The sequence below is a fragment of the Haemorhous mexicanus genome, chromosome 22 (genome assembly GCF_027477595.1).
Source record: "Haemorhous mexicanus isolate bHaeMex1 chromosome 22, bHaeMex1.pri, whole genome shotgun sequence".
NCBI classification, from domain to species: Eukaryota; Metazoa; Chordata; class Aves; order Passeriformes; family Fringillidae; genus Haemorhous; species Haemorhous mexicanus.
Genome location: NC_082362.1, coordinates 11,006,928 through 11,020,392, shown reverse-complemented (window position 1 = coordinate 11,020,392; position 13,465 = coordinate 11,006,928). Strand labels below are relative to the sequence as shown.

General features: G+C 43.3%; 1 protein-coding gene across 5 annotated transcripts in view; it reads left to right on the top strand.

Annotated features, from left to right (window-relative positions):
- The window catches only part of NOS2 (nitric oxide synthase 2), a 43,087-nt gene that overhangs the window by 12,841 nt on the left and 16,781 nt on the right, over nucleotides 1-13,465 (top strand). For 2 of the 5 annotated variants that reach the window (XR_009489116.1, XM_059865610.1), the window contains exon 1: nucleotides 5,223-13,455. The exons of 1 other annotated variant lie outside the window; for it this stretch is intronic. The gene's annotated coding sequence lies outside the window, so the exon portion shown is untranslated. Of the gene's footprint in view, nucleotides 1-5,222; nucleotides 13,456-13,465 lie in introns of those variants that run through there. 2 more of the 5 variants (XM_059865612.1, XM_059865611.1) reach the window with 2 other exon arrangements.

Genomic DNA, 13,465 nt, shown 5'->3' with positions numbered 1-13,465 from the left:
GTCACATCGGCCTCTCCTGGGACAGTCGGTGTTGTCAGAGTGCCCGCCGAGTGGGGTCTGTGCCCGCCGAGTGGGGTCTGTCCCCGCCGAGTGGGGTCTGTCCCCGCCGAATGGGGTCTGTGCCCGCGGAATGGGGTCTGTGCCCGTTCAGCCAGGTCAATGCCCTGTGCGATGCTCTGCAATTCAGAGGCTTCACAAGGCCTTGCAGCACATAACGAATGTCCTTTAAGCAGGGGTCTGTGTCCCTGCGGAGCAGCCCGCCCCGCAGTGCCGGGCTGTGTTTCCCGAGGGAGGGCAGCTGGGCACAGGCCCCGCCGTGCCCGCCCGCCTGCAGGTGCGGCGGGCCGCCTGCAGGTGGCGGTGCCGGCCGGCGCCGCTGTCCCGCGGGCAGGGCAGGGCCGGGATGGGCTCCGGGCTCGCCAGCGGCGAGGAGAGTTTGGTAGGACTGCGCCAGAAATGGGGCCGCCACTGAAATCCACAGAGTACTCTATCAAAAAACTTCCTTTTCTCTGCTAACGCTCCTCTCCTGGAATTCCTGCTCTCTGTTACACTTCCCTGTGCCATCGTCACTACTGTTCCTCTCTCTGCTCCCATGTCTTTCATGTCACCCTTATGCACCCTTAACTTTTGTTGTCTTTGTTTTACCTATTCCTTAATGCTGTTCTTATCTTGTCTCTCTACCCGCCTTATTTCTCCTCCTCAAGTCCTTTTCTGCACCAGATGATACTCAGTATTATGCTGGAGCCAGCCTTCTGCTTAACTTCAGATAAAGCAGGAAGGTAATAGACTTTCTCAACAGAGTAGGTGTTTCTCCATGTGAGGAAAGCCACTTGTCTTTCTACCTAGGTACATTTTTTTTTAAATTGCAGCCATTCTGGTTTAAACTTTCAAAATAATTTTGTGCAAGGCAGAGCACAGAAATCTTCAACCTTGGCAGTTGACAAGGAATATCCAGTATGATCTTGAAGACTAATAAAAAAGCTCAAGCATTTTTTGGTAGAAGCTCTCTGAATGTGCTGCTCCTGATCAAGACCAGCAAATAGGTGACCTGTGCTGTTCTCCAGGTCTGTTCTGTGAGTGTGATCTGTAGCACAGAGATGCACTGAATTTTGTATCACTGCAATAGTGATTAAAAACTCTCAGGCTTAGTGGGATTAACAGTGTATGGCAGTTTCCTGAACTTTAAATGTGGAGTGATCACACCTCTCTATGGCTTCAATTGACTTTTGGTAGTGTGAGATGTAATATTTTGTTCAGTTACAAAAAGGATAATTGCATGTGTTTAAATCATTCTTACACACCTGTTATTTAATTTATGGTTAGTTCAAGAGGGAAAGGACCATGGAGCTGGAAGTTACAGCCATGGCTTGTCTGCAGCTCCAGATGTCTGAGGTGCCAGCTGGGATATGGGAGCATCAGACCAGAGGTATGGTAGATGTGAATTTTAGGGTTTGGAAAGTGATAGAGCATTCAATTTTCAATAGGGTACAGATGGGGAACATGGTTGGTGAGGCAGGAGACATCATGACTAAGTATTTTGATAGTAGTAATTCAGCTGGAGGCATGAGGAGAAGTCTGAAGGACTTTTGTACAAACTTAATCTGGTTTTCGAAGTAAAAAGACTTTTAATAGAGTCAAAGATAACTTTATTTACTCAATATCCAAGGAATTTTCCTGCTGGTGAGGAGATATGATGCTAACAACTATTTACTTCCTTGCAATAGTAACCCCAATACCTCAGACATGTTTCTGTAATGACTGGACTGAAGAGTCCTTCAGCTGCAGAGCTCAGGCTTTTATGTTTTCAGGACAGTATACAAATTCCATTCTCCAGCAGCATAATTTGAGACCAAAGATGTTGTAGTAACTCAGATGTAGATGAGAACCTGAACTCTGAAATGGGTTTTGGACAGAGCTTCAGTACTTTTGACCAAAATTACTATTCCTAAAACTTCTGCTCAGAAGTCATTTGACCCTGGAGTTGTCCAAATTTATCACTCACTGACCTGCCTGACCTGAGACTTGCACAGTGAGTTCTCTTCACCTGTGTTTGAGCAGCTCTCTGCCTCTCTGCCCCCAGCCCTGCTGAGCCTGAAGAGCTGTTCCCTGTTCCCTTGGTGCTGCTGTGCTGGCAATTACTGCCCGTGGGGACAAAGGCACAGTCACAGGCAGTGTCCTCCCAAGTTCTGCTGTGACAATTGGGTAGAAAATAGCAACCCCAAATACACTGGTGCACCTGTGTTCCCATTTTCAGTCCTCCAGAGTCTCTGACCATAAAGATGGTGGGTAACTGAGGCTGTGTTGTGTTCTGTAATTATTTTTGAAGAGTTTAAAAAGCTCATGATGCTCACGAGGCTGCTGACAGAGCAAGGGATAATGTCAGTAAAAGGAAACAAGTGTATTCATAGGCTTCAGTTTCTTTTACTGCAATGAGGAACCCATTTCTGTGCCAGTTCTGGTAAGTGATGAGCCATTGATAGGTGATTGCAGTAACCCCTAAACACTGCCAAAAACACTTTTGCAGCTAGTTCCAGTAGGATCTTGAGTCAATAACTTCTTCTGGGTACTCCAAAGTTATGAGTTGAGTGAAGTTAGGAGTTCAAACGTTGTGTGCGGGCAGCTCTTGATTAAGGTAGTGAGGGTTTCACTGGAGGCTTGTTATGCAAGGGCAAGACAAACATTAAGACAAAGAAAGACAAAGGGAGACTTCTGATTAATAAAGTGATATCATGCTTTACATTCTTGAAGTGTAGAGAATTAATAATTTAAATCCCTTTACAGACTTACCAGCATCCAGTCTAAGGCCAGAACCAACACTGGAGCTATACCTTCTGTTTTGTGTATACACGGCCTTGGAAACCTAGAGCTGAAATTGAGTGTGAATAATCTGTACGTTACAAATAGGGAAGCAACATGTCAAAAGATGGAGCAGTAGCAGTGGGTTGGTCAATGTATTTTTAGTGTTTGTGTTCCTGCTCTTAAGTCCACAGAGAAATGGTAAAGACCACTTTGGTTATTACCAGCCTTGGAGCCTCATGCAGAAGTGTCCTGTGTAGTGAAAATCTTCCCTTTTATTTATTTTTGTAATTCATTTATTCATTTCAGGTTTTGGTACAGACAAGATTGTAAATTCCTGTTTTATGTAGTATCCAGGATAGCATTCCACCCTTCACGTGGCCAGAGACAAATACACTTCTGATCACATTCTTGTGTCAGACGTGTTACTGATTTCCATTCACACTGCCACCAAAGTCATTTGAGCCCTGTGGGTACTGAATAGAATATTTCCAACCCAGGCCAGGCCTTGCTTAGCACCATTTGTCAGTAATGGAATATTCTTTAAATCATTCTTTAGCACTTTGTAAACTTCCTCACGTGGTGGGTTATGTCACAGGCATTGCTTTTTGTTTAGGGACACTTGAGCATAAAGACATGATGCTAAACAAAAATCTCAACTCTGTGGTATTTGGCTCATTTTCAAATGTCATAAGGAAGTAATCTTTACTGTGATGCTGTAAAGAAGAGGAATGCACTCTATTTCTGGGAGAAACAAATAATATTCTCTCACATCTTTTTTAGAGGAAACAGTTTCTTATTTGTAAAAGCTTTTAACATGGCATTATAAATTGTGCCTTCATATAAAACTTTGATAAGCTGCAAACTGAACGGGCAGCAGGTCTGTGAGTCTAAAATACTCAATATCATAATATCTATTCATTATGAGACTCCCTGACCTGAAACTATGAGAATGAGTCGTTAGAGCTTTATGCTCCACAATGTCATGTCCTTCAGTGTCACTCCAAAGACAGGGGAGATTTGGGGTGAGCAAGATCTTGGCCAGAGCAGTCTAAAGCAAGTCCCTGACACACAACATGCTGGACACGAACCTGCACTGCCCACTTGGTCTGTCCCTTTCCTGCAGCATTGTCTGCTGCTCAGAGCTGATCTACGTCTGCTGGAGCACGAGCCAGCTGGTGCATCTTTCAACTTCTGTATTATTTGATTAATTTATCTTATACTTCTGTCAAGCCAAGTTTTATGAAATAGTGTTAACTGAAGTATACACCAGTCATCAAGTACTCCTTTCAGCTTGTGATTAAGCAGGGCAGACACATTCACTTGAAAAAAACCCTATTCTTTGAGGACTGTTTTCTGTTTTCCTCATAATTGTGTTTGATATTTAAAATAGGTTTTTAAAAGTTTAGAAGCAGAGGGAGGCATCTGTCACTTGCACCTAAGAGCTTGACAGTGTTTGTGTTTGTCACTGCGGGAGAGGTCCCTGGCATTGCTCACTGCACTTGTAGAGTCTGAAGAGGAAATTTCTGTGACTGCTCTTTGCTGTCTTCACCTGTGGACACTGAACTTACCCCTTCTGTAACTACCAACCTGGGTGACTTTACCCCCAGAAGAATCTGCCTTCATGTTCTGCATGAATCTGTTCTGAAAAGGATTCATTTGATTTTTGTTTTTTTAATCAGCAGCTTCTGAGCCAGCTTGGTTTGGGTGCTTCACAGAATCATTCAGGCAAAAGACTTCCCAGCCCATGGAGTCCAAGCTGTGCCCAATCCCCACCTTGTCCCCAGCCTGGGCCACTGAGTGCCACCTCCAGCCCTTCCTTGGACACCTCCAGGGATGGGCCCCCAAACCTCCCTGGGCAGCCCCTGCCAATGCTTGACAACCCTTCTGTGAAGAAACTCCTTCTGATGTCCAACCTGAACCTCCCCTGGCACAGCTTGAGGCTATATCACTACCCCATATAAAATGTTTTCTTCCAGCTGCAGCTGCACAGCTTCAGACTGAGTGGCCTCATTACCTTTGGGCTTCCTTCTGCTGGGGTTCAGCATCATCTGTTTAAAAAACACTGCACTTAATATCTTTTTATTGTTACTCCTTATATTTTGCACCATCTCTGGTATTAATTCTTGTTCAGAGGAGTTTAAAACTGCTGCTGTTTTGATTATATTCTCCCCTTCTACAGAATGGATTTTAAAAGATGCAGAATTGACAATAAATTCTTGTGGCTGATGAGGTTGACTTACATTCTGCATTAAATAAAATCACGTAAGATCTGGGATTTTCTGTCTTGCTTCAATTTCTTAGCAGTCATTTCATCTACAGAAAGTGGTCTGTGTCTCAGCTAGTGTGAAACAAGGAACAAGGAAAACTGAAAACAAATGGCAAACAGAAGTTAGTCTGGAAAATATTGTGTCATGATGGTGGGCACAGGCAAAGGTTGTATATTTTGGAGCCACCTTCCTTATACTGAGTCAAAATGGGGACTGACTTTTCATGCTTAAAAATAGAATATTTTGGTTTTCACAACTGCAAGGGCTGCTTTCTCTTTTATTTTCTGTTTTCCCCTCCCATTTCTAGAGGTCACAGAAATGGTGTGTTAAACCACAGTTTACAGTACAGAATGCAGACACCTGTTGAATCCTGGAACTTTCTCTTCCCCGAGTGCTTTGTTGAGTTTGTCCTTTTTCTAGCTGGAAGTATCTCACAGAGTACATTGCAGCTTTCTGGCCAGGATTTCAAAAGTAATTCTCAGATTGCCTTTGAGGTGTTTAACCTTTAAAAGGCACACAGCAGCTCTCAGACAGGTTGGGACTCGGGGGACAAACAGCAGGAAATTGCTTATTCTCTCCTAGCATGGCTCTGAGGTAGGGGGTACTGACATGGTAATGATCATTTTAGAACTGTTTCAGAAACATGGTTTAAAAATACCGAGATCTCCAAATCCTGCTCCCAACTGACAGAATAGAGCCTGTAGGATGTCACAGTGACATTATGCCAGGTCTGGTTATTTCTAATTGATTAAATGCAGTAAAAAGGCATCCAGGGTTAATTATGAAATTGGAGATGGAGAGCCAGTCCCTGCACTCTAACTTCATTATCCTCATAAGCAAAGGTGCAGATTTTATAGCTGGCATAATTATACAAAGAATATACACAATATGAGTGGTATTTAGCATAAAAAGTAACGAATGCAATCCACGTCTGGTTGAGAGGAACAGAACCACAAACCCTTTGATGTAACAATGAGGCTTTGAAAGGAATAGATTGGGTACAGTACTGAACCTGTAATCTGCTCACTTTATTGCACTATATGGGGAGAGCCTTATTTATTTACTACATAGGAAGTGTTTTCAATTTTATAAGTACCTGAAAGAAATTGCAGCTCATAATTATGTAGCTTTGCTCCACAGAACTCCATAACACTCGTAAGAACCTCTGGAATTCATAGGGACTGTCTGTTAAATGGGAGACACCCATCTTGCCTTCATGCTCTATCAAATTCTGTCTTGGTCTGTACTAACAAAGGCAGTCTGGAAATTGCTTACCAGGATGTTTACTTTCCATGCTGTTCTTGGGTTCTGAGCTGAAGCCACTGGAATCAAAGGCAAAGGCTCCCATGTGCACTCCATGACTTCAGCAGTGTTCACCATCTTAAACCATTTTGCACTACCTGAAATACTCAGAGTAGTTGCCTGTGCTCAATCATGGTTACCAGAATTAAAAGTGAAACAGTTTTGTTTTTTCAGTTTTACAAAACTTTGTGTCTGTAGCAGCATGGATAGACAAGTTCAAGAGGTGGGTGTGATGCTGAAGGCAAATATATTCTCCATAAATCAGCTTGGAATCTGGGCCCAAAGGCATCATTTTATGTGAGGGGAAGGCAGAAAGAATTCTGAAGTTTTGTTGTCCAGTAATTAGTTGCTTTCTTTTCCCATGTTCATATGCTCTTTTGGAAAAATAAATATTGAAAGTTCTGCTGCTGCCTTTAGTGCTGAAGAACTGCCTTCCTTTTTTCTTGTTTTTAACTTTATCAGTGTTAAATCCAGCAATCTGTTTAAAAATATGCTGATGGTTTGCTGGGCAGTGGTTTATACCGTGCTCATTTGTCTCACCACTGGCCTGGGTCCTTCCTTCTCCATGGTACACTCAATTTGCTGGTTAGTCAGGGATGGGGTAATTCCTACCCTGCAGAATTATCATCCAGCTGGGTAGGAGCTTATTACAAGACCCTACCAGAACCATGCTCAGGCACTCATTTCTTGCATCCTTTTCAAAAGGTGGCAGAAACTTGAGAAGCCTCCTTTTCTGCAATGGTCGTTCTACCAAATCAAGACATTAACTGCCAGGATTTCTCTCTTATGAATGTGGAGTCATTGCAGTCAGCTCTCTTTCACACATGTGGCTTTGCTCTTCCATTAAAAACAAATGGGACTTCAAAAGCAAAAACCTGGGAGCAAATCGGGATCAGAGATGTTATGTTGAACAAGGACTTTGACACTTCATGGAAGTACAGAAACTGTTGGTCCCCAAAAACACCACTAGGAAGAGGAGTGGTGTGTTCCTTTGGAGAATTCTCAGATTGCAGTTAAGTCTTTGAAGCTGGTACATGAGAAGAAAGAAGGAAATGTCATAGTGGTTTTCAGCTTGTACTGGTCAGAGAGGTCTCTTGAGCTGCTCAAACCTAATGGACAGTGTTGTAAGTCACAGAAAATTCCCCTTTATTTTCCTTTCTGCCAGGTTTCAGATGACTAAATCAAAAGTAATCATCATAAAAACAAGGTGAGGCAAGAACGTTTTTTTGACCAAAAAATGTGCTATTTCTGTCCTGTAAATTACATACACATTCTGCATCAGCTCCTCTTGCTTTGGAGGCTGTGGTCCACATACCCCCCGCTGCAAGAGTTGGGTGAAACATTTAGACTGAATGAAGTAATTGTTTTTCATCTTATCCTTTCAGAAACTGAGACAAAAATTGTTATGGCTAATAACAGCACCTGCTAATTAATCTGTTATAATCCTTTGACATGTGTACCAGGACCCTTTATTATAGATTAACCCCCGTGACTTAACCTCCATAAAGCCACCCATCACTTTCTAGAACCTGACCTTGTCAACACATATTCCTCCATCTCTCTTTTTTGTATTTTCAGTAAGTGACTTCTCAAGCTCCCAGGTGGTGTCCCCCATTCCAAATGTAGCTTCAAAGACCATCCTCTCTGTCACTGTGGTCAACAATCAGTTGTCTCAATCAGCAGCGTGTTTGTTCACTGAATGAAAGCCAAGCTAAATAGTATGTCCCTAGCCTGGAATTCCTATAGAAGGAGAGAAGGAAAAGCATCACCGTTGGAGCATCTGCATCCTTCACTGGTGAGCTACTGAGTCCAGTTTGGGCCTCCAGTGCACAAAGAGTGAGTTCAGTGGAGCCCATCAAGATAATTGGAGCTGGGGCATGGTGCTGCCTCATGAGGAGAGGCTGGAGGAACAGGGCTTCTTCAGCCAGGAGAAGAGGAGCAGCCTTCCAGTGGCTTTCAGGTCACCGAGGAGATGGAGCCAGGCTCTTTGCAGGGGTGAGAAGATGAGAACCAATTGAGCTGGACTTGCAGCTCCAAATCAGTGAAAACTGACTAAACATTCTCTGAAGATTGTGCCATGGAAATTGTCTTTTTCAGTAGGGGAAGGTGGATAGTTGCTAGAGAAGGAGCTGTAAGCTCACACCCCACACCCTCTGGCACCACTTCCCTGTCGGGAAGGGCAGAGGGGAGGCAATTTCACTCTCATGGAAAGTTTTGAAAATGTGATGTAATTCATGCAGACACTGAAAGTCATGCAGGCATAGGCAAGACTGGCCTAACTGTGGTGCTTAGCAAGGAGTCCTTAAAAACAACTGAGGCAGTAAAACAGTGAGTATAGATAAAGCAGAGCCATAAAATTACCTGAGAAAACCCCTGTCTCCATGCAGGAAACAAGGAAAGCGGGTCAGCATGCTTTGGTTTTGTGTAGACTAAGGTACACTGTCCAAAGTGTGACACCTCAATGTGCAGGAAACAACTGAGTAGATAAAGGCAGGTGTAAGGAAAAGAGACTCAGAGGTCACCAATAAACAGAAGCACATACATTTTACTGAAGTTGTTCCAACAGTGCTGTGTGTTCTGGAGTAAAAACACCAAAGTTTTTAGATTCAGAACTCAAGCTACTTCTATACTTCAATATTGTGTTCTTCATTTTGGCCCAGAAATTTATGGGTTGTTTTTTCAAAACCTCTATTCAAATCTCTTCTGTTACCTGTCCTTGGTTAGAGATTCCACTGGCCTCAGCCAGTGCTCTGTTACTGAAATTGGAGTTTCTTCTTCGACCATGATTTTGCTGAAGAAGACATTTACAGCTTTGTAGTTCACTGTTATTTTGCAATCATAAAACTCTTTTTGCCCACAGTAATCTCACAGTAATTTTTTTTTCCTGTTCTGCTGTGATAAGCATGGATTGCGGGAGAAGTACCAACCACTGTTCTATACTTTTTCCAGATCCACATGCCAGCTTTTCCTTATGCTCCACACAGGAACATCTTCAGTGTAGTGAAATGATGTCCAGGAGTGCAGGACACAGAGCCTAGCTCATGACAGCCACATGCAGGACACCAGGGTTTAGGCCCAGTCAACTGTTAATTGCTATTTTGCTCTTTTTTTGCTGTAATTTTGTCTTTGCTGTTGCAGCTGTGGCTGAGGATCTCAGGGGTGAGTCAGGAGTCTCAGCAATCGCTTCTGCCTGAGCCAACGTGCAGCCAGGCACAACAAAATCTGGCTATGACTGCTTTGGTCCTCCCTCACTTCCTCACCCCTGGGAATTTTGGAGAGGTGACTGATGAGGGAATTCTGTTCTTTCTGCATGTCTGAGTTTGGCCTAACTGACAGTGAGTAGACAGGAAGGAATGGGTTTACTGGCACCTCTCTGCAAGTTTAGCACTCTCCTTAACTTTCATTTTCGCCCTCGGATGGTCAGACTGGGAAATTTTCCACCCTGCCCTGCCATCATTTGACATTCAATCTTCCACTGGAGAACAGGACATGGTAAACAAAACATTGCACTTTCCACACTAAACTGCTGCTTTAAACGTACCTGAAACCTGCAGAAACTGAAAAACAGTCTAGACTGGGCTGGGATCCTGCTTTTATTTGCATGTTTTCAAGTGCCAAGGCCTGGATCTTTTATTTTGCTTTTGGTAGAGTTATTATCCTCACTTTATCAGGAGCATTTTGAAATAATAAAGAAGCCAATGAAGAAGGGCCTACAGTTAATGGTGAATATCTTAAAGTCCTTAAAGGAATAGTCAGCAATCAGGAACACAAACAAAAAAACCCCAAAGCTGCCATTGCAAAGCTTGGGGGAAGATTCAAACCAAACAAATTTTCTTTGGGCAATGAAAAACCAAACCAGTGTAAAAGAAGATGACTGATGGTAGTCAATGAGAGGAGATATTTGGGAACTGCAATAGTTAATATTGTTACTAACTGTATCTTTGTCAGAAACCACCAGATGTGAGGGTAGTTCTAACAAATCTAAGATGCTGAGTGTTTACAGGGGTTGCAGTACTGTATTTATTGTGCTGTCACATGCAGCACTGCTGTAAAAGACATCTCAGACAATAGTTACATTAGTTAGGAAAGGGAGTTAGAAGGAGTTCACTAATGACCTATGAAATGCTGGGACAGTTGAACACCTCTTTGGGTTCCATGAAGTTGGGAAGATCAGCCCTCCTTGTCATCAACTTTGCCTCAGTTGTCGTAGTTCTTTGAAGACTCAAAATTCCCTGATCTCAGAGGAGCAACCTTACAGCCAGAGCTTGATTTGTAAATGTTTTCAGGAATATGAGTGCTTGAGCTCATGCAGAATCTTGCAGATATGATGTATATTATAATATCAGACACAGAATGTGACTCATTTCGAAGGAGATTGCAGAGAGCTGATTGTTGAAGCTACAAACCATCAGACACTCAGAAAGAAAACAAAATTTAAGTCAAGATGACAGCATTGAATAGGTCAAAGTCTGCTCTGAAAGGACACCTCTTTCATCAAAGTTAATGCAAGGAAAGCAACCAGTTTTTGCACTCTGATATGGCAGAGGAAGAAGTGTCTGTTCAAATGGGCAGAATTGGTTTTCTGAAGGAAAAACCTTCCAAGCCCTGTAGAATATTTGTAGAAGGAGTGCCCAGTGAGCTTGTTTAGTTAATCTCTGATCCAGCTGAGGATTGAATGGTTCTCTGTTGTTCTTACTATACAGAGGGTTTTGTTATTGATTTCAAGTGAGTAAAAAAATCAGGTCCTGTTTGAGCAACTGGAGTGATTAAGCACTTCCCTGAATGGCTGTACCTGAGCCAATCCTTTTAACAGTTATCCTAAGGAAAGATGTTTCTCCTCCTCTGGTTATCCCAAATCTGATTTTTCATGTCCAATCCCTACATGACCTTTCCTAGATTTCAGCAGTTCCAAGCACAGGGAAATAAGGAGGGTGAATCATAACAGCTTAGAACCCACTGAATTCAAATGAACTTCTACTAAGATATGTTCTTTCTTACAGTAATAGACATTAGGATTCCCCATGTTCTATAGAAGAAAGAGGTTAATAAGAAAGGAAAGGATGAAAAGAGAATTTTTAAAACCCTGTTATAAAGTAGCAAATGCAAAAAAAGAATGTAAAGGCAGAATTTTCTGGCATGGCATTGAGTGGCACAGCTCTCACACATCGTTTCTGCCTGCTGATTACATCTGCCTGATGACTGGAATATTTTAAACAAAGGGATTCACCTGCTAATTCTGGTGAGAAGAAAGGCACCACATTAAAGAAAAATCCAACTGTGAAAATTCATGAGCAGTGGATGCTAAGCAGCACAGCCTTGATAAAGCCAAGCAGATGAATGCTCAGAAAACTCAGGTCTGTTTATCAAGAGGTTCATCTCTAGCAATCCTGGATGGGATGCATACAGGAGATCTCGTGCATGAACACGTGTGCACAGCACTTGCTTTGCCTCTAGAAATGCTTTACACAATCATCTAATATTCATTTTCAAATAGAGAAGCTAGACACAGAGAGAAGAAAACACCTTGCCCAAGCTTGCCCAGTAAAAGAGTGACAGATGAGAAAAGAACACACATTTCCTCATTTCCTCATTTCTCTGGCTGCCTTATGCCTCATTTCTGTAGGTCTTTGGTCAGCCACTGTAAATCTTTCCCTAGTTATCAATGTACCTCATTTGATTCACATTATCCGGCAGATTTATTAGTCATCTTTAATTTGTAAACAGTTTCCTTAAAATAGCCATACATAATATCAGAAACAAATAAGGCAGGTCAAAATCCTTGTTGGGGCACTGTCTGGCACCAGACTCGTGGGCTGCAGGTGCCTGACAGCACTGGGCACTGCTGCCAGCCCTGTCCCAAGGGGGTTCTGCCTTCCAGACTGGAAGGAGACTGGCCTTCCTTCTTCCAAGGAGAAGCCTGCTTCTCTAAAAGGTACATGTCCACATGTTGTCTGACATTGAAAATCAGCTCAGCAATCCCATCTTTCTCATCCAGCTGTCCCTCTGGGATTCCCACTCACAGCATGGTGGGAATGGTTTGTACTTCAGGAAGTTGCAGTTTCCTTCCAGTATTCCCAATACTTTGGAAAAGCACCAAGGGACAAATCTCACAAGCAGCAACAGGCAGAACAGGGAGCTCTGGAGACCAAGAAATTCTACAAATACTCTATTGAGAAAGATCCTTTAAAACTTGATGAAAAGTAAGGAAGTGTGTATAGGTGAAACTTAAAATACCTGTCCTTAGTTATAAGCATGTGGTTAAATGCTTTCCTGGCTTGTACTGTAAAACTCTACAGCTCTGTAACATTTCTCTTGAAGTTGCTCACTCTTCCTACAGCCATGGCTGGTGTACAGGAGGATGCCTGGAGACTGGCCACACAAGGATAAAAGCTGTAAGAAGCCCTTTTCATTTTAACACTGTGTGCAAGGCTGCAAACAGTGTTCAGTGTGATACCCTGCCCTTTCCAGGAGCACCAGCAGGAGTCAAGGCTGCAGCAGGGAAGGAGGGATGCTGAGAGCAGCAGGAGCTGCCTCCCTCCTCACAGCGGTTGTGTAATGCTGCTCACCCAGCAGCCACACACCCTCCACTTCTCCAAGTGGACAGGACAGGAATCAGGGGAATCCCCAGTTGCACTATCCATGTCCAGCCTTGCTCAGAGCTATTTTGCATACATGGTCTGCACTATAAAATGCTTTTTCCTCCTGGGAGGGATACAGAGCCTGGGAGCTGGAAGGCAAGAAGCTCTGAGAGAGAGGAGTCTCTCCTGGCAGGGTTGGGACACCTCTGACAAAGCACGGTAAGAAGCACCATGTCCAGGTGTTCGTTCTGTCATTCATTTACTGCCCCTCACAGGCTAAGCCACTATATGGCAAACTGTATCTTTTTTTTCTCTGTTAGGAGCAAAGTGTCAGACTCAGTCTCCTGCTCTAGTTCCAAGCAGTCCAGCTGCTCTGAAAACTTTGTCCCTCCTTTCTGCTGATTTAAAGGTTTGTGCATGTAACTGCTAACACTGACAGTGCTACCCACAGGACCCCACGAGGCTGGACACAAAGCAGCTTCTTGCTCTGAGCGCCAGTGAAGGGAAATGTGAGTCTGC